Here is a 24,680-nt window from a genome sequence, read left to right as displayed (position 1 = left end):
TATTAATTAATTTAAAATAGTTATGAAGTGAATTTAAAATTTAATACAGATAAAGATAGTAAAACTTAACTAATTGTAATTCTTTGTATTCTTTTAAATTAAGTAATAAACATTAACACCAAATACAAAAAGTAAGTAGCTAGTAAAAAATCGAGGTTAAAAATGTAAATCTTGAAACGTATGGATCAAATAAAAACAAATTTCAAATCTCAAGAGTAAAATCGTTACATTTTGAAACCTAAATCCTAAACCTTAAATCAAATTCATAACTTAAAGATTAAATAGATGACATTTTGAAATCTACAAACCAAAATAAAAACTAGACATAAAATCTATAGACTAAAAAATATTTTTTCTATATTTTAAACGATGAGAAAAAGTTCAAAGGATAATGTAATTTTTACAATAATATATATGGATATTTCCTACACAAATAGCATAAGAATATATGTAATTTAACTAAAATTTAAACTAAACAAGACATAGAGGGAAATAAAAGGAATGTAAAAAAAATAATCAGAAAAAGAAAAAAGAAAAAAAAGGAATTTTTGTTGTTGTCATTTTAGAGTCAAGAGCGTGTGATAAAAGACAAAAGACATGCGTGTAAATTCTTCATTACATTTTCCTATGAATTTTGTTAAGTAGTCGATGCGCCTTTCTTTTGTTAAATCAATATTAGTTCATATATTTAAATTACGTCACCTTTTATTAAATCAAGATAAAAGACAACAATATTGGTTCGAAAAATGAACTAAATCATATTATTAACCTTAAAAGGATATATATAATAAAAAAAAAAAAAAAAAAAAAAGAGCGAGAAACAAAAAAAATAGTAATTAAATGTTTTTGTTTTTTTAGGAAACAATAAACAACAAACCTGAAATTTTCAAATGCAAGGATTGCAGAACTTTTATTCTAAAGATTTAGATTTAGCGATATTTTAATTCATAAATTTTCAAATCGACATTTTAACTCATAATCATAATGTTTGAATTTAATAGCATTTTAGTCACTTGTAAGGTTTTCAGTATCAGTGTGGTTAATGAGAGCTAACGTGGCAATTTATTTTTAGATTTAAATTCTATTTTGGTCCTTAAGCTTTGTATCTTATTTTATTTCTAAAACAAAAAGGTATCAACATCACAACAATTAAAAAGTACAATCTCACATTAGGTTAATAAAATTGAGTAGCCGTGAAGTGCTCTGTTTTTTACAGATGACGCAACAAGATGGGCTTTATTATTGATATTATTTATTTATTTATAAATATATATTTTTAAAAAAGTGGACATATTTGAACTTGAAATACTGGTAATGTCAATAATTCATGAATATATTAGCACATCAGAACTATTTTTAGTTTCAATTTCATTAAGCAAAATGCTTACAGTGGTAATATTTTCTTGTAGATCGATCAACCATCACATGACCAATCATTTCTGAATATATCTGCATAAATATCAGCAGAGCCAATTAAGAGTCTCATCTCATGAATGCGACATTCCATTTTTTCCTTGAATTCTTGAAGAAACTACTTCAACTTTGCAACAGTCACCAAAGTTGAGTCCAAACGAAATATGAATTCTAAAGTAGTTACAAAGAGAAATGAGTACCTTGCCAGCATAATCAAATCCAAAACTTGCGGGGACCTCTTTGCATTTGAGATCACCATCAATAGTTTTTGGGCAACCAATCACTCGGGTTTTCAAATTCTTACTTCTAATTTGAAAACAACAGAAAGAAGGGGAATACAGATAACAGAGTCTTGCACACACAAAAAAATGGTACCCTAGAGTAATTAATTACTCAACCTTATATTTCTACAATAAAAATAACATATAATAGCTTATCCATATATGACAATGAGAGTGAGAAAGAGAGAGCAAAAAGGAGGGAGGCAATAAACAAATTTCATAGTTCTGAAAAATACCTAAAGTTTTCAGTAAGGAGATCGGCATTTGTGTTGGAATCATTTCCACCAATTACAACAAGTGTCACACCCTTCCCCAGACCATTCTCTTAACCTAGGAAAGGGTGTGACTGTAGTAGTTATCAACCCTTTTGTTGACACTTACTGCCTAAAAACTCTTTGCAGAAATAACTCTGATACCAATGTACCAATTGAACGGTCAACTAATTAAGTAGACCCATTTTATTTTACAACAATGTAACATTTATACAACTCGAGGACTTAATTACAAATTTACAACAACAACTGCATAACCTTCCGGAAGTGTAACTGTGGCACGTGGCAGACATTGACCTTAGTAGCTACCTGGAATCTCCTCACCTTTCGCTACCTGGGAAGAAAAAGAAAAACATTTTGAAAGCATGAGCTACAAAGCTCAGTGAGTGACCAGAAAGCTGATTTTTATCAAAAGAACTGCCCCACATTTGAGTATTTTTGCTTAGATACCTTTTCAATTGTGTCCTTCAGTATCGAGCTACTCAGATACCTTCTCAAATGTCCTTCGGTATCGAGTTTCAAGTAAAACTAGTCATATAATGACTTTCTTTAATAAAACGTAGAAAACATGTCTTTATCTAAAAGATCTTTCTTTAGCACATGGTTTCTTAAATTTTTTTAAATATTTTAGTCACTCACCTTGATCGTTTAGGAATTCCACCTAACAAGCCACATGTCCGAATGACATCCTCCATGAGTTCATCCTTCTTATGCATCCACAAACCCTTGGATGTTCAACGCATATTAGGCAATCAACGCATAGTCCATACTCAATTCATATCCTATAATCAATGCATAATAAGCCAATTTATTACCATCGCAATCCACTTAGCCATTGCAAGAGCTAGCCATCACCAATGCATAGGATGGCCACTCATCCTCGACGCATGGCTCACTAGGTATCACCGCAAGGCATGCTCAGCATGGGCACATGGTGCTTGGCATAGGTGCTAGCCGCTTGATGCATGGGCATGTGGCTTAGGTGTTGGCCACCGACGCATGGGCGTGCTTGGTTGCATGGGCATGGCCGTTCGACAGTGCGCTCGCTGCATAGGCATCGACACATGGGCATGGCCGCTTGGCAGGATTGACAGTGCTCGACGCATGGCGCTTGGAACATGCATAGGCGCTTGGCAGTGCCCGACACTTGGGCTGGGTACATCGACGCATGCTTGGGCAGTTTGGCCGAAGGTGCTCGATGCATGGCTGGGCATCTGGCCAAGGCTGCTCGACGCATGATTGGACATTTGGCTGAGGTTGCTCGACGCATGCCACCCTCCAGCCCTCGTGCCATCCCAATGCCTCATCCTCGGCTGCCATCCTTCAACCGCCTGCCACCTTCAATACATCCTTCCATTTTCCTTCCTTCAGCCACATGTCATCCACCAACAACCCTTCCAACGCATCCCACACAACCATCTTCCTTCACCAACGCATCCTTTCAACTTTCTTCCAACGCATCCATTGAGTCTAATGCGTTGGTCTAACCTCCAAGGCATTCATCACTCCCACTTTAAATTCTCCCTTTGCCCAAGTAATCTTTCCAAGATCTTATGGCCAATGCATAGCTTTGCCTAGTCCAACACTTAGTCAAATTTTCATCAATTTAAGCTTAACTCAACTACTCAAGGAAAATTTATTCAACACCTATAAATTTTCCTTCACTTTAACATAGGATTTAACTTAGTTAATTTCCTTAACCACCTGCTTAAGTAGGAATAATGGAAATTCGAGTTTCATAACAAGGCCATCTAGATCAAGCTTTTAAGCAGTTTCTTCAGCTTGCTTAAACTGAAAATTGAACCGAACCGTTAATTAATGCCTTGACTACAACTAAGACGTCTCAAAATGAAAATTCTGGAAAGAAAGAGTTTCACCTGATCTAGAGTTTCAATCTTATCCCTCCCACTTCATATCATATCAAAACCACCATGATAAAAGAAAAATGCATTTAAATCAAGAATTGCATTCAAATGGCAATCACTTCCATCAAGACTGCACATATTCACACTAACAATTCTAACAAGTGAAAGCTAGAAATCCCTTCAAGAAAATTAACTTGATTGCGATATGGGTAGATAAATTGTGCAGTCAGTTTTACATATTTACATTTCATGATCCCTGTAGGACCACCCTTGAAACCATACAACGTGCTTCCTTTTGCGTGAACGTGGTTACACTCTTTACCCCCACGTGTGCCATGTGGGCATCCAACTTCAATTGTGTTCCATATTCAACTCAACTCTTATCTTGCTTGATTTCGCTTGCGCCGGACAGAGGAGTTGCACTTATGCATTGATCCTGGCGACTTATTATCGTTTTGGCTTGCCTCCACATGTGTCACGCGGACATCCAACTATGGGTAAATGTCTTTCAAAATTTAACTCTTATCAACATGAGTTTCTCCATTGCGTTGACAGTGGAGTTATTATTCTAAAAAACTCGCTTCACTTTTTTTAAGGTTTTTTTTTTCAAATGATTGCAATGCACTGAACGCAATTCTCCGAGACCACTGCCACCCTCAAACTTAGAGGTTGGCAGCGTTCTCACCGCAAAGCTAAAAACAAACTCGTAAAAATGCGATAATAAACATTTGAGCGAAGGTTTGCACAAAATAAAACTTAAGACTTTCAAAATTTGAAGAAACTATTAAAAGTAAGGAGCACCTTGCGATGCTTAGTTAGAAGATGTGGTGAATTATATGTACCATCATAGAAACATCGCAAAGGAATGTAATTGGGAAAAAAAAGAATTTCAAAAGGATAATAAGAAAAGACCTTAGGTGGAATAACGCATGCGATTATGCGTTGGAATCCATGCGATCGAAGCCATGTGTAGAAGGATGAAAGGAATTCTTCCGTTGTACTGTGCACCGAGGAGACTTATTGTTGCACCTACAAAGAGCAAACGCACTATAACCAAGGAAGCGACTGCATATCTAAAATAACAAAAAAATAAAAATAACCTGAACTAAGAAAGCAAGGTAAAGATAGAATAGAAGACGTCCCTGAAAAAAAATAGGAGTGTTGACACCGTAAGGAGTCTTCCATGCAGGAGATTACTCTCAACTGCTTGGGTCAAGGAGCTTATCCTGACCATTGGAACTTCCGGCAATCGTTGGGCGCATGTTGGCCACTATGTACTTAGAATTGCCTTCAGCTCTTGCGACTGATTGCCCTTCTACCTTGGGGTCAATACTGGCTTTCGGCGCATCGCCTACACTTCAATACTGGTTGCACAAGCTGCAATACTACCAAGATAAAAAGGTTTTCTGTAGAGACACAAAACTCAACAAACAATTAGCTATCAAATCCCAGGCAACGGTGCCAAAAACTTGATGACAGAAAATTAGATGTCAATTACTCGACAACTAAAATTTGGTGAAACGAAATATGCGATGCATGTCTTAAGGTATGCATTGATTATCATGCGTTGTGGTCATGCGTTGGAATGAACTATGCGTTAACGAATGTATGCAATGACTATGCATTTCTATCACAAGTTTTCTTACACTCATGCCAAGTATAACGCGAACGCAAGTTTCTCAGGTGATCTAAAGTCGAACACAGGGACTAGCTAAGATGAATGCGGTAATGTGCATGCGGCAGTTAAATAAAAGAATGATGGAGGGGTTGCTAAGCTAACACTATTCCTACTCCTAACTAAAAGACAACGCGATGTGAATAAGAATGAGAGGAAAAGACACGACAACTATTGACAGGAAGTAAATGGATGGAAAAATAGATAAAATGTGGAGATGTCTTCATTGCAACCCTTAAGAGTGATCGCAAGGGCAACCTTAGTCAACGCAAGCCATACGATCAAGCTACACACACTTGAGCCTAACTCTAGGACGTATGCGATGTATCTGCAATAGTGCCAGGAAGCCTATGCCTACCTAAATCTCCATAACCCCCTCACATGCTCTCGTCATATGAGCGTGATGGCCACATACCACTGTATCCTACTTCCTGGATGCATGCAATATCCTCTCCGTAGGGTGCATACGCTGTGTGATTGCAAACGAAGCTTATTTCTAAGTTTCCCATTCTTGCTTATGCGTTCCAAACCACTCTCCCGAGTCTTAGATTTGAATTTTAGACTACTCTCTCAAGTATTCCTAAATGATGAATGAAGCACTCATAAGACAAGGTAACCGCATAAACTTTGCTGACATAAGATTATTCCTATCTCTAGTGAACAATAGCTTACATTGCTTAATGCGACCAACTACTTACCCTCCCGGGCAGTTAGTTGTTGTTGACTTTACTCATAGACAAGCGTTGCATCCACCTATAGACAGACGTAACTATAGCTTCACACTAAGCAAATAAGGTTTTCTCACACACTCGCACAACTCTTACCCTTTCGATGATTTGCTACATGTTTCATATCTCTAATCCGCATGACTAAGTATGCGATACTCTAGCAATCTCACTAAGTGATGCAATGAAAGTTAAAGATGCTAAGTAAAGAAAGATGGAGATAGAATCGAAGGAAACAAAAAATGCATTGAACACATCATGTATTAATTCCTTAATCACAAAATTTCATACAATACAATATAAGAAAAAGGAAGAAAACGAAATGACCAGCTGGAAGCAATGACTTGCTTCCAGCGGATGTGCGTCAAGGCTGCCAGTGGTACCATGGATGGGTGGTGGAGCTGACTCTCCCGAGATCTAGCTCCAATCGAAGGCTCCGGTCGTCTGTCGAAATGGAAGAAGGAGATGAAGAACTCTCAAGCTTTCTTCTCACACATTTGTCTGGATCGAAAGGAAAAACCCTGGATAAGTTGAAATTATGTTCATCGGCTTCTTTTTATAAAGCTTGGATCGCCGACAGCATTAATGGACTGCTTTGATTCTAACATTCGTGGCGCGTTGTTCCTTTCTGAATCTCTGTTGCTAATGGTGTGGTAGGTGAAATGTCAACATCAACTTTTGATTTTCCCGAGATGTACGTTGATGCATTAATTCCACCAACCTTGCGTTGATCCCTCTATTATGCGTTATCGTGTAGCCGCAATCTTGTAGTGACCGCATTCGCTTAATACCGCAACTTTGACACGATGATCGCAATCACTTGACGAGCGCAACTCCCATGCGCTGATCTAAGTGTCTCACCTTCGTTTTAGCTAACCCCCACGTGTGTCATGCGGACATCCAACTACAAGCAAGACGCTCTTTCTCAGACTAGACTCATACCTACTTGGCAGCGGAGTTGCGATCATTTGTTTATGCGTTGATCCTGGCGACTTAGTTTTGGCTTGCCCCCACGTGTGTCATGCGGACATCCAACTACAGATAAGTGCCCTTCACAACTTAACTCTTATTAACATGAGTTTCCCCATTGCGTTGGCAGTGGAGTTGTTATTCCCAAAAAAAAAATTTCTTTTTCTTTTTTTTCATAGATCTAAAAATAGCAAGGTCGAAAATAAATACCTCACCCCCAAATTTAAAATGTGGCAATGTCTTCATTGCCAATAGATTGAAAGAAGTCATGCGATGTTCTTAGGAAGTTTGGTAAAAGGTCAGTTTGAAAGAAAGCTAGTAGACCACTAACTTCTAGAAATATTTCATGATGAAAGTTCATGAAGTATTGAGGTAGAAAAAGGATATTCGAAAAGAATGCATCCGTGATGAGGTCTTCACATAGTAGCTCAGGGACTGCTTATTCCAAGTTGAGCCTTTCACGTCCACGGTGGCTTTTTCTTCTTTTCTCGTTCTTCCAGAATATTGATTGCCTTAATCCAAAACTTTTCCCGATTGATATTCATTATGATTTCCCCTTTGTGCACATCAATTTGAGTGCGACCGGTCGAGAGAAATGGTCGTCCCAATATGATGGGCACAAGTTTTGGGTTGGGCTGATATTATAAGCCTTTGGGCTTAAAAATGGCAGTTTCATTGTTTTTTCATTTTAATTTTGCAGGTCCATTGTCTTAAACGTGTCGCAGTCGTGCCCTTCAAGTGTCCAGCTGTGAAGTGCTCTGTTTTTTTACAGATGAAGCAACAAGATGGGCTTTATTATCGATATTATTTATTTATTTATAAATATATATTTTTAAAAAAGTGGACATTTGCATGTTAATAAAAAAAAATTTGATCATAATATTTTATTTTTGATCATTTGAATGTTAATAAAAAAAATTTAAAATATTATAAATTTTTCCTTATAAATTAATAACTAGTATGTTATGAATAATTTATTTTTATTACTATTGTTAATATAAACTATGTTTGAAGAACTACTTTATAAAATAAATATTTAGTTAGTTATGTAGGATCTGTTTGCTTGTGGAAAAATGGTTTTTTTAAAAACTTATTTTTATTTAAACATCCGTCGTGAATATTTATTAAAAAAACATTTAAAAAGTTATTTTAAATATTTATCAAACATTTAATTTTTTTCAAAATGACTTATTTTTTAAATTAAACACGTGAAAATATATTACAAACACACTTTAGTTTATTCTTATCATCAGCGTGAAGAAAATACATCAAAATTATCTCTCTGTTTAAATTTATTATCATAATGGCTCTAAAACATGAAGTTTATGATAAGTGTAAATAGTTTTTGAGTTGAGTTTAGTCAAGGGCAACATATCGGTCAATGAATTTATTTTATTATTTTTCAGTTTAACTAAATTTACTTGTTTTAAATAAAAATTAATTTAATTATTTATTATAAAATTTCCATTAGATATGAGTTTACAAAACTTTTCAACTAAACATAAGTTTGTTTGGATAAGTTAATACATACAACACTTTCAAAATAGTGAACCCAATCCATTGTAATAGTTCCCGATTTATTCGATCCTTTTTAAAATTTACAGATATAGTAGACACAAAAATTGATAGTTTAGAGTCTATTAAATATAAATATAATTTTATATTAGTTAATTTAAAAAGAACAAAAATAAAAGTAATTGGACATAAATTAAAAAGGAATGTATTAGACATTTTTTAAAGTTTATTTAGGAACCCATTGAACTAGACGACTTTTTAAAGTTAAGGAACTAAATATATATATAAAATAAAAGTTTAGATAGTTAAACTTTAATTTAATCTTTATTATACCCAAAAATAAAAATAGAATATATGTTATAGTTAGAGGTTTGCGTGCTTTGCTTCATATGTGTTTAGGTTTACATTAATTTGATTTGTTGGTTTATGATTTTTTTTTTTTTTTGAATAGTAGTATGTAATTATAAGTGCAGGGGGGGACGAACCTTCGATCCATCGAGCCGTGTGATACAATATGAACAGATTAATGCAAAGTTGACTTACGCGCTACTTTGTTGGCATTGTATAGTTTTCTTGCAGTCAGAGTTTTTAGTATAATTAATGTATATATAGCATCTAAACTCCAACCTCTAAAAGAAAAGTTTTTTATTAAAAACAATTTTTACATGAATTATGAGTAAATGAACGAAGTTGAAGGGAACTGTGACTATTAGCCCATTTGCAACCGAATCAGTGATTCGCTATAAAATATTTAAGAAAAGAAAAAAAAAAAAAAAAAAAAAATCAACATTGAAGACTCAACGATTACACTTTTGAAATCATATACACAAATAAAAATGCACTAACAAAATGTGTTTTTTAATTTGCTTTTAAATGTTGCAATGTCGACTATGTAATTAATATTGATGAAAGTTTATCAATAATTATACGTACGAGACTATGATTTTATATCGTATTACAATAAAGAGGAGAGAACCTTATAGTCTCAGATCAAGACACAAACAAATTATAACCACAAAAACTATAAGTGAAAGATAAAGAAATACAATCTAAACTCGCCTAAAAAATAGGAAATACTTATAACATTTTTTTTTCTAAAAACATGCTCATTAAATACAATTAAATACATGCTCATTAAATACAATTAAAAACATGCTCATTACCTTCTAATATAATTTCATAGCCATCTTTTAAAAAAGGAAAAAAAAAAAAAAAACTTCTTATAGTATTTAAAATTTAGATTTCAAAAGCATTATAAAAAGTAAAAAGAAAAAAGGAAAGGAAAGGAAAGAAAAACTAAAGTCTCAATTAAAAAAAAAAATTTAGAAAGAAACAAAAGAATTGGTTTATCCAAGCAAGGAACCAAACATCCCCACAGATTTTGGGCCTTTTGGGCCGAAATGTATAGCTCTTCCAGGAAAGGGGAAGAAAATTCCTTGAATTTGGACTTTAGATTATTCGCATCATTGACTATTTTGCCATTTCTTTTAATAGTTTGAAAGAGTAATTTGAAATTTGGTTTAAATATTATTTTGCTTTTTGTACTTTTAGTGCTCATTTATTTTATTCTATATGCTTTCAACCTTGATTCATTTTGGTGCTTTCAAAATATTTGTTTTGGTATTTTAAAAAGTGACCATTTTAGTGTCTTCATTTCCATTTTTATTTTATTTGTCCGGGTGAAAATGGTTACTTTTTAGAAGTTTAAGGATAAAAAAGAACAAAATTTGAAAGCATAAAGACCAAAGTGAACATTTTAAAAGTCCAGGGACCAAAATGAAACAAAGTTGAAAGTATAGAAACCAAAATGAACATTTTAAAATTACAAGGATTAAGATGAACAAAAGTAAAAATATAAGGACCAAAATAGTATTTAAACTCTTGAAGTTCTAACCTTTTGGTCGTAGATACATGACTGAACTGTCTCAATTATTTTTTAGAACTTCGTTTATTCGAGGTGATCCCTAAAACAATAATAAGAATAACCCTGAATAATGAATTGATAATCAATCCCAAGAATGTTAAATAAATTTGGCTTGGAAAGTTTGATCAAAGATAAAAAAGAAAGGAGGACTTATTTATCTTTAAGATTTGGAAGTCTCCCGATCAAACTAGATTGAAAGTTTTAGGCATTTTAAACATAAGAATACAAAAGAAACACAAAAGCTTGAGAAATTAAACTCTATAATAAAATCATTCTAATTTCAATTCTACTTCAAATGTGAAAAATACAAAACAATTTAAACTAAATGAAATGTCACTATGAAAGAACACAACCTCTCACCTATATAATCGAGGTCCAACAAAAAACTCTTCAACTCCATACATGGACGTTTATAAATGTAAATACATGAAATTAAGTCGGTACATAAGGCATTAAGGATGCGGATGAATTTGGATTTTCATTTTCACAACATCTCTTAGGTGGCCTTAAACATAAAAGATTACAACTCTTCGCCATAATTTGGAAACTTACTTTGGATGTAAACATTTAATACTTCAACAAGACTTTTAACTCTAGCTCTTGTCATTGTCATTTATTTCCTTATCATAGGTAGAGAATTCAAATCTTCAACACTTTGGTCGAAGAAAAATCATGGATTAAATTTGGAATTTTTGAAAGTACATTGTCTAAATTATTAGATATTAAAGTTTAGGGTTAAAATGTTACTAAAATTAATGTACAAGTACTTTAAGAAAAATTGTGATGTATAGTAACAACAAAAATTTTGCTAATGAAAAATACTAAAACTATTGAAGTATTTGCAAAAATGACTAATTGGATATTTGTAGTTGAGATGAAGAAATTTCTTTTCATTTATATCCCTAGTATATCTATGTATTTACTTAACAATATCAAAAAAAAGTTGACAGTTTTTTTTTTAATTAAAAAGATAAAAAAAAGGGTTATTATTACCTCGCCCTAACTTTTTTTTTTTTTTCTGATATTTTTTATGAAAACATTAGTGTAACGACCCGACCTTTCACTCTGACAAGAGTCGTTACTCTTACATGCATATTTACATTCGAAACATTCTGATCAATAAAGTAAAATATTTATTGAAACAGAGATAACTATTTCAAATCAATTTATTAAATCTGTAAAATAAACAAGTAGATAAAAAACCGAATCTCTAAACACAACTAAGAAAAATAAAAAAAATAACATCAAATTATTAAATTTTTTGTCTAACAACAAGTTCAAAACATTCAAACAACTGGAAAACATACACTCAGCGGAAGCGGTTTTCATGTTTCATTAATTAACCACTCAAGTGGTCGTCTAGTGAATGTTTTAACCTGTCCTAACATGGAGCTGTAATATGGTGTGAACTCATCGGTCCATAGATCTATAACATAATTGCGAACTCATTAGTTTTCGGAGCTATAATGTAATTGTAAACTTGTCAGTTCACGAAACTATAATGTAATTGTGAACTTGACATTCACGGAGCTATAATGTAATTGTGAACTCGTCAGTTCATGGACTTGTATGTAATCGTGTTAGGATGATCGCTAACACATTACATGGAATCTATCATAGCATTCCATAATAGTCACATCATTTTAATAAAAAAAAAAATAAAAAAATAAAAAAATAAAAAACACCTCAGTACATGCCTTAAGGTCCCACACATAAACATATATGTAAATAACATCATGCACATGATTCGACTCTATTCATATCATGCTTATCAATGTTAACGGACAAATATAACAATATCATACACACAAAATGGTCTAATCATGTCATGCTTCTAAATTCCATCCAAACAATTCAAATAATATGTTACGGCATGAGTTGCCTAGCTTGAGGGTAGTAAAGCTACTTACCTCAAAATGTAAGTCCAAATATTGTTCTTCAAGCAACAAATAGTTGATGATGTAATAAAGAGTGTGAACTAGAACCTACAGCATAAAAACCCAAGTTTAATTAATCCTTCAAAGCCCAAATTCCATCCACTAATTTATGCAATTAATCTTCGAATAATTTACCCAAAGCGAACTTGATCAATAGTCAAGCCTAAACTTTGGCTCCAAAATCTCCACCAAAATATTTTAAAACAACCTTTAATTTCAACTTTCAAAATTATCATAAAATCAAGAATTTAAACCCATTGCCAATGGGTAGCCAAAACAACGAGAAATCACCGAAACCTTATCCAAAATCTAAAATTCTGGCAAGACCAAAGAAAAACCCGACGTAGTCGAGGACGTCCGATGGCACGAAGCTGAAAACGCGATTGAGGTTGGGTATCGGATCTGGCGGCACGGCTTGAAGAAGAAGAATGGCACAGGGCGTGGCGACTTCGCTGCGATCTCGGCTGGCGGTGCGAGAACTCTGGCAAGCAGCAGGCGGCTGAAAGCGTTAGATGACGACTAGACGGTTGGGCGTGGAAAGAAGACGAGGGAGAGAGACAGATCCGGGGTTTAGAGAGCAGACGAGAGATCGATCAACGATGACTAGCAGTAAGCGGCGTAGACGACAGAGTAGTAGCGGTGGTCGGCATGCAAAAGATCTGGCATGAGAGGTTGGCGGTTGGGAGGGTTAATCACCGGGAGGGTGCGTTCACACGTACGGGCAAGGGAAGAGAGATCTAATTGTTTTTTTTTTTTTTACTTAATAGTGTTTATTGTTGTGAAATTGATGAGTACAATGAAGCATAATGGATATGAAGTATATATATATATATATATGTATGTATGTATGTATGTATGTATGTATGTATGTATAGATATAGTAATAACTAAATATAATATAATATGATAATAATAAAATATAACCAAACTAATAAATAACTAAAATTATAATTTTATGGAAATAGAAATAATAGAAATAAAAAATATGATTTTATGGAAACGGGAAATATATGAAATTTTCTTTTTATTCTCAATAATGTACATAAAATTTAAGATCCACCAAATGTCACTATTTATAGGCAAAGTGGCAAGTAGGATGTGGACTTACATGTCCACTAAGCATAAATTATTACAAAGCACATAGACAACATGAAAAATGACACAAGGCTTTTAGGACACTATACTTTCCATTGGATGCCCATATATATATATATGAAATATGTCTTGATAAAATCTTAGTAAAAAAAAAACCCTAGTGAAGAAAAAAGAGTACATATTTCATATAATACATACTTCTAACAGAATACAATATGTTCGCTCCCCCTCAAGAAAACATCACTTAAGATCTCCGAGTCACCACATTCCTATGTTGTGCACCAATTTTTCAAAAGTTGCGGTTGGTAACACCTTTGTAAATAAATCAGAGGTTATCCTTCGTACAAATTTGTTGTACAGGGATGTTGCCATTTTCTTCAGGATCATGAGTGTAGAAAAGCTTGGGTGAAATATGTTTTGTTCTATCTCTTTTAATATTGTTGGGGTTGATATCCTAAAGTCTCGTGTTCTGTAGTTTGTAAACAGTTTGTACGAACGCTTGTGTTGTATAATATATGATATTTACTTCACATCTTGTTTTTTTGCTCAGTTGCATATTTTATTTGCTTTACCACAAACCAATAAACATAAAATCCCTGGTTATCTGCATGCACAAACCAATAAACATAAAATCCCTGGTTATCTGCATGTAACTTAAGCATGTATGTGGTGACATACAAGTGGATCGTGTATTGAGTGATAACCAAAATGGTCTGTAGTATATGGATATAGGAGGGAAACCTTATCCTGGTAACGCTACAGATGTGACCCACTTTGTGGAATGGTCACAAATGTTGTGACCTGTCACAGATGGTTTGATCCTGATCATTCGTGTTGGGGACATGCGAGCGGGGGCATCCTATACAAAGAGTTTGTATAAGACCTGACCACGAAGTGTAAACGTCTCGTTATATAACACCTGTCTCTTATACACATCTAGATGTGTATAAGAGACAGGTCCTATACAAAGAGTTTGTATAAGACCTGACCACGAAGTGTAAACGTCTCGTTATATAACAACCTTCATGAAAGAGACTTCACTTCACTAGGATGACCAGAGGTAACATGACCTCAATCCTGAGTGAGTTGGGAACTCCTGCTATTAAGGGCGGTCCTTTGATTTGTATGAGTACGAGTGGGCCAAGTCATCAATTCAAACCTACCATTTTGGGGATTCGTCTTATTTGGGAGTTGGGAACTCAGTTACACAAGATGAAATTCACTCATTCCCCGAGGCAGAGGTAAGTAGATAGATAGCTCCCTTAAGGCTGATTGGGGCTTGAACGATATGGCGCGACACACATTCTCTTGACCCGAGAGGTGTTCACACATAGTTGGACTATGTTGTATTTCATTAGAGGAATCATGGTACTTAAGAAGTGAGATGTAATTACAGGGACAAAACGATAATTTGGCCCAGCTGTACTTACGAGCATCTATGAAGGGTCATCGTACTCATGATTGGTTATATCTGATGAACAGAGAAATATATCTTTGGTAAGAAGAGTTCAACTGTTGGTCTTTAATGGAATGTCTGACAGTTAACGGATGGTGGATCTCATGGCTAAAAAGTGTAGTAAGCTATTTACGAACTGTTAGAGCTTCGAGCCACAGGTCCATTAGCTCCCTGAGTAGCTTGGATAAAGTTGAGAATCTGTGTTTGGGTTAATTTGAAATGTTCAAATTGACAAGAGGAAGTTCGATTATATATGATATAATTGGACTGGTTAATTATATATGATATAATTGACTAAATGTATGAGATACATTATTTTGGAGGAAATTAGATATAAATATGATTTATATCAAGTAGAGGAAAAATTACTATAGTAGATATGTGATATCAAATATCAAACTATATGGTAAAAATATAATATGATTTTTAAGAAGGTATCTGCCCAACCAGATACCGAAGGACATTTAAGAAGGTATTTGACCAACTTAGTACCAAAGGACATTCAAGAAGGTACAGGACCAACTTGATACCTAAGGACATCTGAGAAGGTATCTTAGCAGCTTGATACTGAAGGACGTTTGAGAAGGTATCTGAGCAGAAGTACCTAAGGATACTGAAGGACAATGAGAAGGTATCCTATTCAAGTACCTAAGGATACTGAAGGACAATGAAAAGGTATCCTAGTCAGGTACATAAAGTACGACGGTACTCAGTTATAACTATGTGCACTTAGGTAATACAACGTCGAGGGACTGAGTAAAAGGGGTTCTCCCCGACTAAGGTTGACGTTGAGAGTTAGAACTAGTAGTTCACTCTCAACTAAGGATAAGGCAGTCGTATATTCTCTTAGGCTAGAAGGATAGTTTGAATTTCTAATGCTTATGAATGTTTATCAACGCATGATGTTTACTAATGTATGAGTTTTTCAAGTATGTTTTCCATGTCTAATGTATGCTAGTGGTTTTACAAGCTAGTTCAATATGTTTTAAGCCAATTTATTTCACAAAGTATGAAGCATGCGTTAGGGTTAAAGCTAAGGTTGAATGAAGCTTGATGTACTATGTTTTAAATACCTAAGGTTGCCAAAGTACATGCGTTGGTATTTCTAAACATAATGAATAGGGATACTGAAGGTAGGGAAGGTATCTGAATAAATGTACCTAAGGTGTTGATGGTACATAGCAAACTCTATGTGTATGTAGATAGGTCTGAATGAGAGGGCGAGGTATGGGTCTCTTGGCCGATAATAGACGTTGGGAGCTAGAACAGTGTATACTCGTTTTCAACTAGGGAATAATGATGATTATTGATGTTTAAGAGTTGTTATCAACATTTATGTTTTAAGGATGTTGCCTGATGCCATCGGTATATTTAAAGAGATCGACGTAGGGATCTCTTTTAGCCATAGTTTAATGTGAACAGGTCGAAGTAGAGGTCTCATCTGGCCATGGCTTGACGTTGAGAATTAGAGCAGTGAATGTTCATTTTCAACTGAGATTCAGGTTTCAGATACAATGGTTTCAAAGGTTTTATGTACACATTTGCTTGGTATATTTTAAGTCCCAGTATTATGTTTTCAAGCTTTCAGTTTAAGCATGAGATTTACGTTTTATTAAGTCACTCATTGGGCTTCTAGCTCACGTTTACAAATGTTTTCCTTTCCAGGTAGCAGTCAGTTCCTAGAAGACTTTTCTGCTGCTGTTCTGCCACTAGAAGAAATAGGTTAAAGGAAGCGTAATTGAAGATCCGTATTAGTTAGTACACATGTGTCTGTCTAGTGACTAGTATTCTTGATGGGGCTCACTAGATTGTAATATCCATGTATGAACAGTGCTACGAAACCCTGTAATGTAAACGTGTTAAGTTTTGAGTTAATTTGTACGTATTCAAGGTTTGAGCAATATTTAACAGGTAAGATAGGCAGTAAGTACCAGCAAAAGGGTTGGTAACTGCTGCAGTCACCATTCCATCCAGGTTAGGAGGGTAATCTGGTGCGGGGTATGACATACGTTCTTGGTGGGTGAATTTCTACCCTGTTTAATCGTTAAATTGTTGTGGATATGTGGATTAATGGATGTTTTCGTGGATGTTAGCCTCAGTTTTATTTAATTCTTTTACATTGTTGTTGTTTGTAAAGACCCCTGCGTTTTTTGGCATTAATAATCGTTATTGAGTCTGTAATTCAAAGTCTGTTTAAGTCTCGTGAAGATCGGAGCAAGCGTTGTAGTTCTTCGAGGATGGAGACGATCAAGGGTTGATCCATCGTGTAGACAATGGGGTACGTGATCAAAGGTTGATCGCATCATGTCGACGATCGGGTACGCGATCGCTGAGTATCGGGTTATGTAGACGATGGGATGCCCGCGTATCGTTTAACGCGCATGCACACTAGACGATCATTTAGGTCAGCAAGCTTTATCGTTTAGTAATGGACTAAATGATCGCTTAGTAACACAAGGTAAATCGTTTACTTATCGCCGCGTTGAGCGATCAGGCTTCACAACCTCATTGACATCTACGCGATCGTTTAGTTTTTGCGTCTATCGTCTACTTTCGGCATTTTCTACACGATGGAGTCCTCCTGCGGTTCAAGACCCGGTTCGCCTGTGATCCGGTTCACTCGATGAAAATGTAATAGATAGGGTTATTTCATTTCGATTTTTGTAAATGCTCATCCCGCTCCATTATTCCTTTATTTATTACATGCGATGTATGTTTTGTCATATGGTATGCACAATAGTAAATCCCACCTTAGGTTATTCAATGATCATACATCATCTTTTTATTGTAATTGTTAATTAATTTAGAGAAACATGACTTAATTATGTAAGAGCATGTTCATGTATCATATAATATAAGAGTTATATTTATGCATGCATAAAAAGCATTGGCATGCATCATCTTTATATTATAATTGTTATAGTATAACGGTAAATGATAGCATGTTTGCTTGGTTATTACGTGTTATATAAAAGTTATATATAGTAATGACCGGACATTGCATAAAGCATGACACATAGGTTACTTTATAGTTGTTATAAACACCTCGTTGTGCGTAATGGTTTTTTAGTTGTTTCTTTTTAAAAGTTAAAGAGAAATTATAACTAAAAGAAATAAGAAAGACATGCATGCTTACTTAGGTTTAATTCATGTTTTAAAATATTTAAAACTTGGATCACATAGAGCTAAGATCACGGTTCTAATATGATTAGCAACCCTAAGGCTTTTAATCTTTTAATCAATTTAATAGGATTAGCTAATAAAAGATTAAAGTGTAGCAAATCTATTTATAAGGGACCTTTTGTCTAAGGTAGGTTATATCTAGGCTGGGATATTTAAGTTGACGGAAATGTAACACTCCTACCTGGGAACTTACCTGAAAAGGTGAATTAGATAGATTTGATGCATGCATGCAAGTTAAGGATGGTCCATTAAAGTGTTTAAATGTGACTACTTGAACTTGTTCATATTTCATAGGCAAACGTTGTTTATGAGCAAGTTTAAAAAGGCGACTTAGACTAAAATAAGTAGTCGGATTATCTAGGTTAATGAACCCATAGGTAGAACATTCAGTGGAAGGTACTTGGGGCATAAGATGCTTCTTTAAACATTTCACGTTTCTTCTAATTAGTCCACACTGTGAGATCTACCCTTGGCCCCGCGGCACCTTTGGCGTTTCCCCCTAACAGATGGTGTTTGGGTAGGTCAATATCAAGGTAGATTGGAGATGTTCATAGTAAGTGGGAACGGGAAGTGCGATAGCATATCCCTCGGTCTCCCTCGTTAGGTTGAATAAAGTTACTGCGCATCGTCTCGAGGCACCCTGGGAATGTCCCCCTAAAGGAGGCAGTTTTGCGCGTTTCTTTCTTTGATCTCCTGTAAGAGGATAAGGTAGCTTAGTCTCTTGTCCTAATCTGCTTCTTCCCTAAGGTGGGCTCATTAGGGCGGGACTCTGACACCGAAAGCGTGGGGTCACACTTACGCGGAATTGTTATAGGTTAACAGTTTTTGAAAAATGGTGGCCGTTAGGTTCAGTTCCAAGAGTTGGTTCTGCCTAATGGTTGAGAATGTCTCATCCCAGTGAAGGGGCAACTGATCACTCCACGGTGACATTTGTCCTGCCTTACTGGGGCATCATTGCAAAATAGAGGTCTATAACTTAGAGTACTTGAAACCGTGTTACAAAACTGATTTGGTTTAAAAGTGGTTTAGCAAAATCTAATAAAGTTTTTTCATATTTTCCGCAACAACTTTTTCAAAATAGCAACAACCATGTTGGCTTTGTTGAGTGCCGAAAAACTAACTGGCAATAATTTTGCAATATGGAAACACATGATCACGACGATCCTAATCATCGAGGATCTCATGTTCGCTCTCACGGAGGTCTGTCCTTCTATTCCAGCTCCAAATGCCGCTCGAGATGTTTGAGAGACATACGAGCGATGGACAATGGCCAATGAGAAGGCTCGAGCCTACATCTTGGCAAGTCTTTCTGAAGTTTTGGCCAAGAAACATGAGTGTATGGTCTCAGCGCGTGAGATCATGGAGTCTCTGCGAGGATGTTTGGACAACCATCTGAACAGCTTATGCATGAGGCTCTTAAATACATATTCAACTCCAAAGTGGAAGAAGGCACCTCTGTTCGTGAACATGTGCTTAACATGATAGTCCACTTTAATGTGGCAGAGTTGAATGGGTCTACCATCGATAAGGGCAGTCAGGTTAGCATAATCCTGCATTCATTGCCAGAGAGCTTCCTGCACTTTGTTAGCAATGTGATTCTTAACTAGGTGAAATATAACCTTACAACTCTCCTCAACAAGTTGCAGACCTACCGATCTTTACTGAAAAGTAAGGAGAGGAAAAAAGGTGAGGCAAATGTTGCTCATCCTCGAGGACATTCCACAGAGGTTCGACCTCAGGAACGAAGTCTACACCTTCTACTTCTAAATCTGCAAAGGGGAAGAAGAAGAAGGGTGGTAAGGGAAAAGGGAAGATGTCTGCTAACCTACCGTCTGTCGCCCCAAGGAGGCGTCCACCCATTGAAAAGGGAAAGTGTTTCCACTGCAACTAGGATGTACTGGAAGAGGAATTGTCCTCGGTATCTGAAAGAGAAGAAAACAGCCAAGGCTAAGGCCAACGCCAATAAAGGTAAAGTTGATTTACTTGTACTTGAAACTTGTTTAGTGGAGAATGATGATTCTGCCTAAATAATTTATTTGGGTGCCACTAACCACGTTTGTTCTTCTTTTCAGGGGACTAGATCTTGGCAACAATTAGATGCTGGTGAGATGACGATGTGAGTAGGCACCGAGCACGTCGTCTCAGCTGTGGCAGTGGGAGGGATTCAGTTAGCTTTACAGAATAGGTTTCTTGTTTTGAATGATGTATATATTGTTCCCGAACTAAAAAGAAACCTTATTTCTATAAAGTGTTTATTCCAATGTAGATATACTGTCTCTTTTAATGTCAATAAAACGTTTATTCATAAAGATGGTGTTTTTGTTTGTACTGCAAATCTGGAATCGAATTTATGTGTGCTAAGGCCGTTAGCCATTAATTCTCTCCATAATACTGAATTGTTTAGAACTGTTGTAACTACAACAAAACGTCGACAAATTTCTCCAAAAGAAAATGCCCAACTTTGGCATCTATGTTTAGGGCACATATCAATAGGATTGAGAGATTGGCGAAGAATAAACTTCTAAGTGAGTTAGAAGAAAATTCTTTATTAGTGTGCGAGTTTTGCCTTGAGGGTAAGATGACTAAACGACCTTTTACTGAAAAAGATTATAGAGCCAAAGAGCCTCTTGAGTTAGTACATTATGACCTTTGTGGTCCTATGAATGTGCAAGTCCGAGGTGGCTATGAGTATTTCATCAGTTTTACTTATGATCACTCCAAGTAGGGGTATGTTTATCTTATGCAATGGAAGTCTGAATCCTTTGAAAGGTTTAAAGAGTTCAAGGCTGAAGTTGAAAATGCATTAGAAAAACAGATTAAAACACTTCAATCGGATCGATGTGGATAGTATTTGGACTCAGCATTCCCTGACCCACTTACGTGCTCTCGCCGTATGAGCGTGATGGCCGCATACCACCGTATCATACTTCCTGGAAGCGTGCAATATGACTCCATAATGTGCATACGATGTGTGATAGCAAATGAAGTTTATCTCTAAGTTTCCCATTATTGTTTATGCGTTCCAATCCGCTCTCTCGAGTCTTAAATTTGGATTTTAGATTATTCTCTCAAATATGCCTAAATGATGAATGAAGCGCTCATAAGACAAGGTAACCAAATAAACTTTGCTGACATAAGATTATTCCTATCTGTAGTGAACAATAGCTTACATTGCTTAATGCGACCAACCACTTACCCTCCCAGGCAATTAGTTTTTGCTAACTTTACTCATAGACAAGCATTGCATCCTCCTATAGACAAGCGTAGCTATAGCTTCACACTAAGCAAATAAGTTTTACTCACACACTCACGCAACGCACATCTCTCGGTGGTTTTCTACATGCTTTATATCCCTAATCCACATGACTAAGTGTGCGATACTCTAGCAATCTCACTAAGTGATGCAATGAAAGTTAATGATGCTAAGTAAAGAAAAATGGAGATGGAATTGAAGGAAACACAGAAATGCATTGAACACATCATGCCTTAATCATAAAATGTCATACAATACAATATAAGAAAAAGGAAGAAAATGAAATGACCAGTTGGAAGCAATGACTTACTTCCAGTGGATGTGCATCAAGGCTGCCGTTGGTGCCATGGATGTGCGGTGGAGCTGACTCTCCCGAGATTTATCTCTGATTGAAGGCTCCAGTCGTCTCTCGGAATGGAAAAAGGAGATGTAGAATTCTCAAGCTTTCTTCTCACGCATATGTCTGGATCGTACCGAAAAACCCTTGATAAGTTGAAATTCATCTCATCGGCTTCTTTATATAGAGCTTGGATTGCCAACAACATTAATGGACTACTCTGATTCTGACATTCGTGGCGCGTTGGTCCTTTCTGAATCTCTGCTGCTAACAGCGTGGTAGGTGAAATGTCAACATCAGCTTTTGATTTTCTCGAGATATACGTTGATGCGTTCATTCCATCAACCTTGCGTTGATATCTCTATTATGCGTTATCGTGTAGCCGCAATCTTGCAGTGACCATATTCGCCTAATGCCGAAACTTCGACACGATGATCGCAATCGCTTGATGAGCGAAACTCCATGTGCTGATTCAAGTGTCTCGCCTTCGTTTTGGCTTGCCTCTACGTGTGTCATGCGGACATCCAACTACGAGTAAGATGCTCTTTCTCAGACTAGACTCATACCTACTTTGCAGCAGAGTTGTGGTAATTTGTTTATGCATTGATCCTGGTGACTTACTTTCGTTTTGGCTTGCCCCCACATGTGTCATGCGGACATACAACTATGGGTAAGTGCCCTTCACAACTTAACTCTTACCAACATGGGTTTCCCCATTATGTTGGCAGTGGAGTTGTTATTCTCAAAAAAATTTTCTCTCTCTCTCTCTTTTTTTTTTTTTTTCATAGAGCTAAAAATAACAAGGTCGAAAATAAATACCTCACCCCTAAATTTAAAATGCGGCAATATTCTCATTGCCAATAGATTGAAAGAAGTCATGCGATGTTCTTAGGAAGTTTGGTAAAAGGTAAGTTTGAAAAAAAGCTAGCAGACCACTAACTTCTAAAAATATTTCATGAGGTGACTGTCCTAAAAATAAGTTGACTCTAGTATATAAAAAAAATAGATGCATGTGATTCATCATTGAAATCATAAATGGAAAAGAGAAAGCATGCGGCTACTTACTAAATTTATCAATGTTAAATGATTGCGGTAGTCAAACAGGATGCAGTGATAAAACTTTCAAAATTAAAATACGATGCGATGGTGCAGAATTTGGAATAGAGTGAAGGAAAAATACAACCCCCAAATTTGCACCGTCGCCCGCATTTTTTGTTGATGCCTTTTTCTTTACGGCGATCTTCCTTTGGTGGCGAAATAAAGTAGTTGCATCTTCATGCAATGCCTCCACAATCGTGTATCTTGATCATTGGCAAAGAAAACATTGAGATGGTCAAATGATAATAATAATAAAAAGTTAACAAAATTTTTCTCGCTTTTTTTTTTAAAAAAGAAGTAAAAGCAAATATGCGATAACATATAATAATAAGATGGTCGAGAGGAATGGTCGTCCCAATATGATGGATACATCTTCGTCCGCTTTATAATCCAAAATGATGAAGTCTACAGGCAGAATGAATTTATCAATTGAGATTGTGGCGTCTTTCAACTCTCATTCGGGATGTAATCAGGATCTGTCCATAAGTGTGAGAGTCTCTGTCATGGGTGTGAGTGTGCCAATATTCAATCGTTTGAAGATTGATAGTAGCATTACGTCTATACTCGCCTCAAGATCGCATAGTGCTTGGCCACTGTAAACCCCTCCAATGGAGCATGGTTTCGTGAAGAGTCCTGGGTCGCACATTTTTTATGGGATTATAGCATTTTGCTTTACTTCACTTGTTGTGATCTTGTCTTCATCATTTTGTTTCTCTTTCAATCTATGCAAGACTAGTGGTAGTTGGACTTCTTCTGTCTCCTGTTCTGAAGGCTTGAGAGTGGACGCAACTTCGGTGTGAAACCCGGATTTCCATTATTCCTTACTTAAGCAGGTGATTAAGGAAATTAACTAAGTAAATGTCAAATCTTATGTTGAAGTGAAGGAAAATTTCTAGGTGTTGAATAGATTTTCCTTGAGTAGTTTCGAGTTAAACTTAAATTGATGAAAAATTGAATAAGTGTTGGACTAGACATTTCCATGTGTTGGCCATAAGATTCTGGAGAGATTATTTGGGCCAAGGGAGAAGTTGAAGTGGGAGTGACTCATGTCTTGGAGGTTATACCAATGCATTAGACTGGTTGGATGAATTGGATGCGTTGATGAACAAAGGAAAATGGAAGTGGGGCATTGGGATGGCACGAGGGCTGGAAGGGTGGTATGCGTCGAGCAACCTCAGCCAAATGCTCATGCCATGCATCGAGCAACCTTGGCCAGACGCCCAGCCATGCGTCGAGTAGCCTCGTCCAATGCCCATCGAGCAACCTTGGATAACATACTATAGGAAGAATCTCAAGAAGGAAATTGTGCCACCTATTATTTCTTCGGTAACGATCTATGAGTACGACCTAACATTAGCCCAAGGTACTCATACTTCTGTCTCTAATAACCTCGATATTTGAGTTGAGAATGATAATGATGCTCATACTCTATTCTCTGGTAATATTGGTATTTGTGCTAAAAATGATATGTGTACTGTGGAAGAAAATAGCAAAACTAATGATTGTACCAAGAAAGTTGTGGCTGATATGGCTGGGAATAAACGAGTTGAAGCAACTATTCCAGGTAGTTGACCAAGTAAGAAATATTAAGGTTCTACAAGATGAAAGTGAAGCTCAATAATCTCAAACCAGCTCAACTGAAGCTCGTGGTGAAAATCATTGTAAGAACTTTCTAAGTCAAT

The sequence above is a fragment of the Benincasa hispida genome, chromosome 5, assembly GCF_009727055.1.
Source record: "Benincasa hispida cultivar B227 chromosome 5, ASM972705v1, whole genome shotgun sequence".
Classification (NCBI taxonomy): Eukaryota; Viridiplantae; Streptophyta; class Magnoliopsida; order Cucurbitales; family Cucurbitaceae; genus Benincasa; species Benincasa hispida.
The sequence above is the reverse complement of the archived record's forward strand: the minus strand, read 5'-3'. Positions refer to the sequence as shown.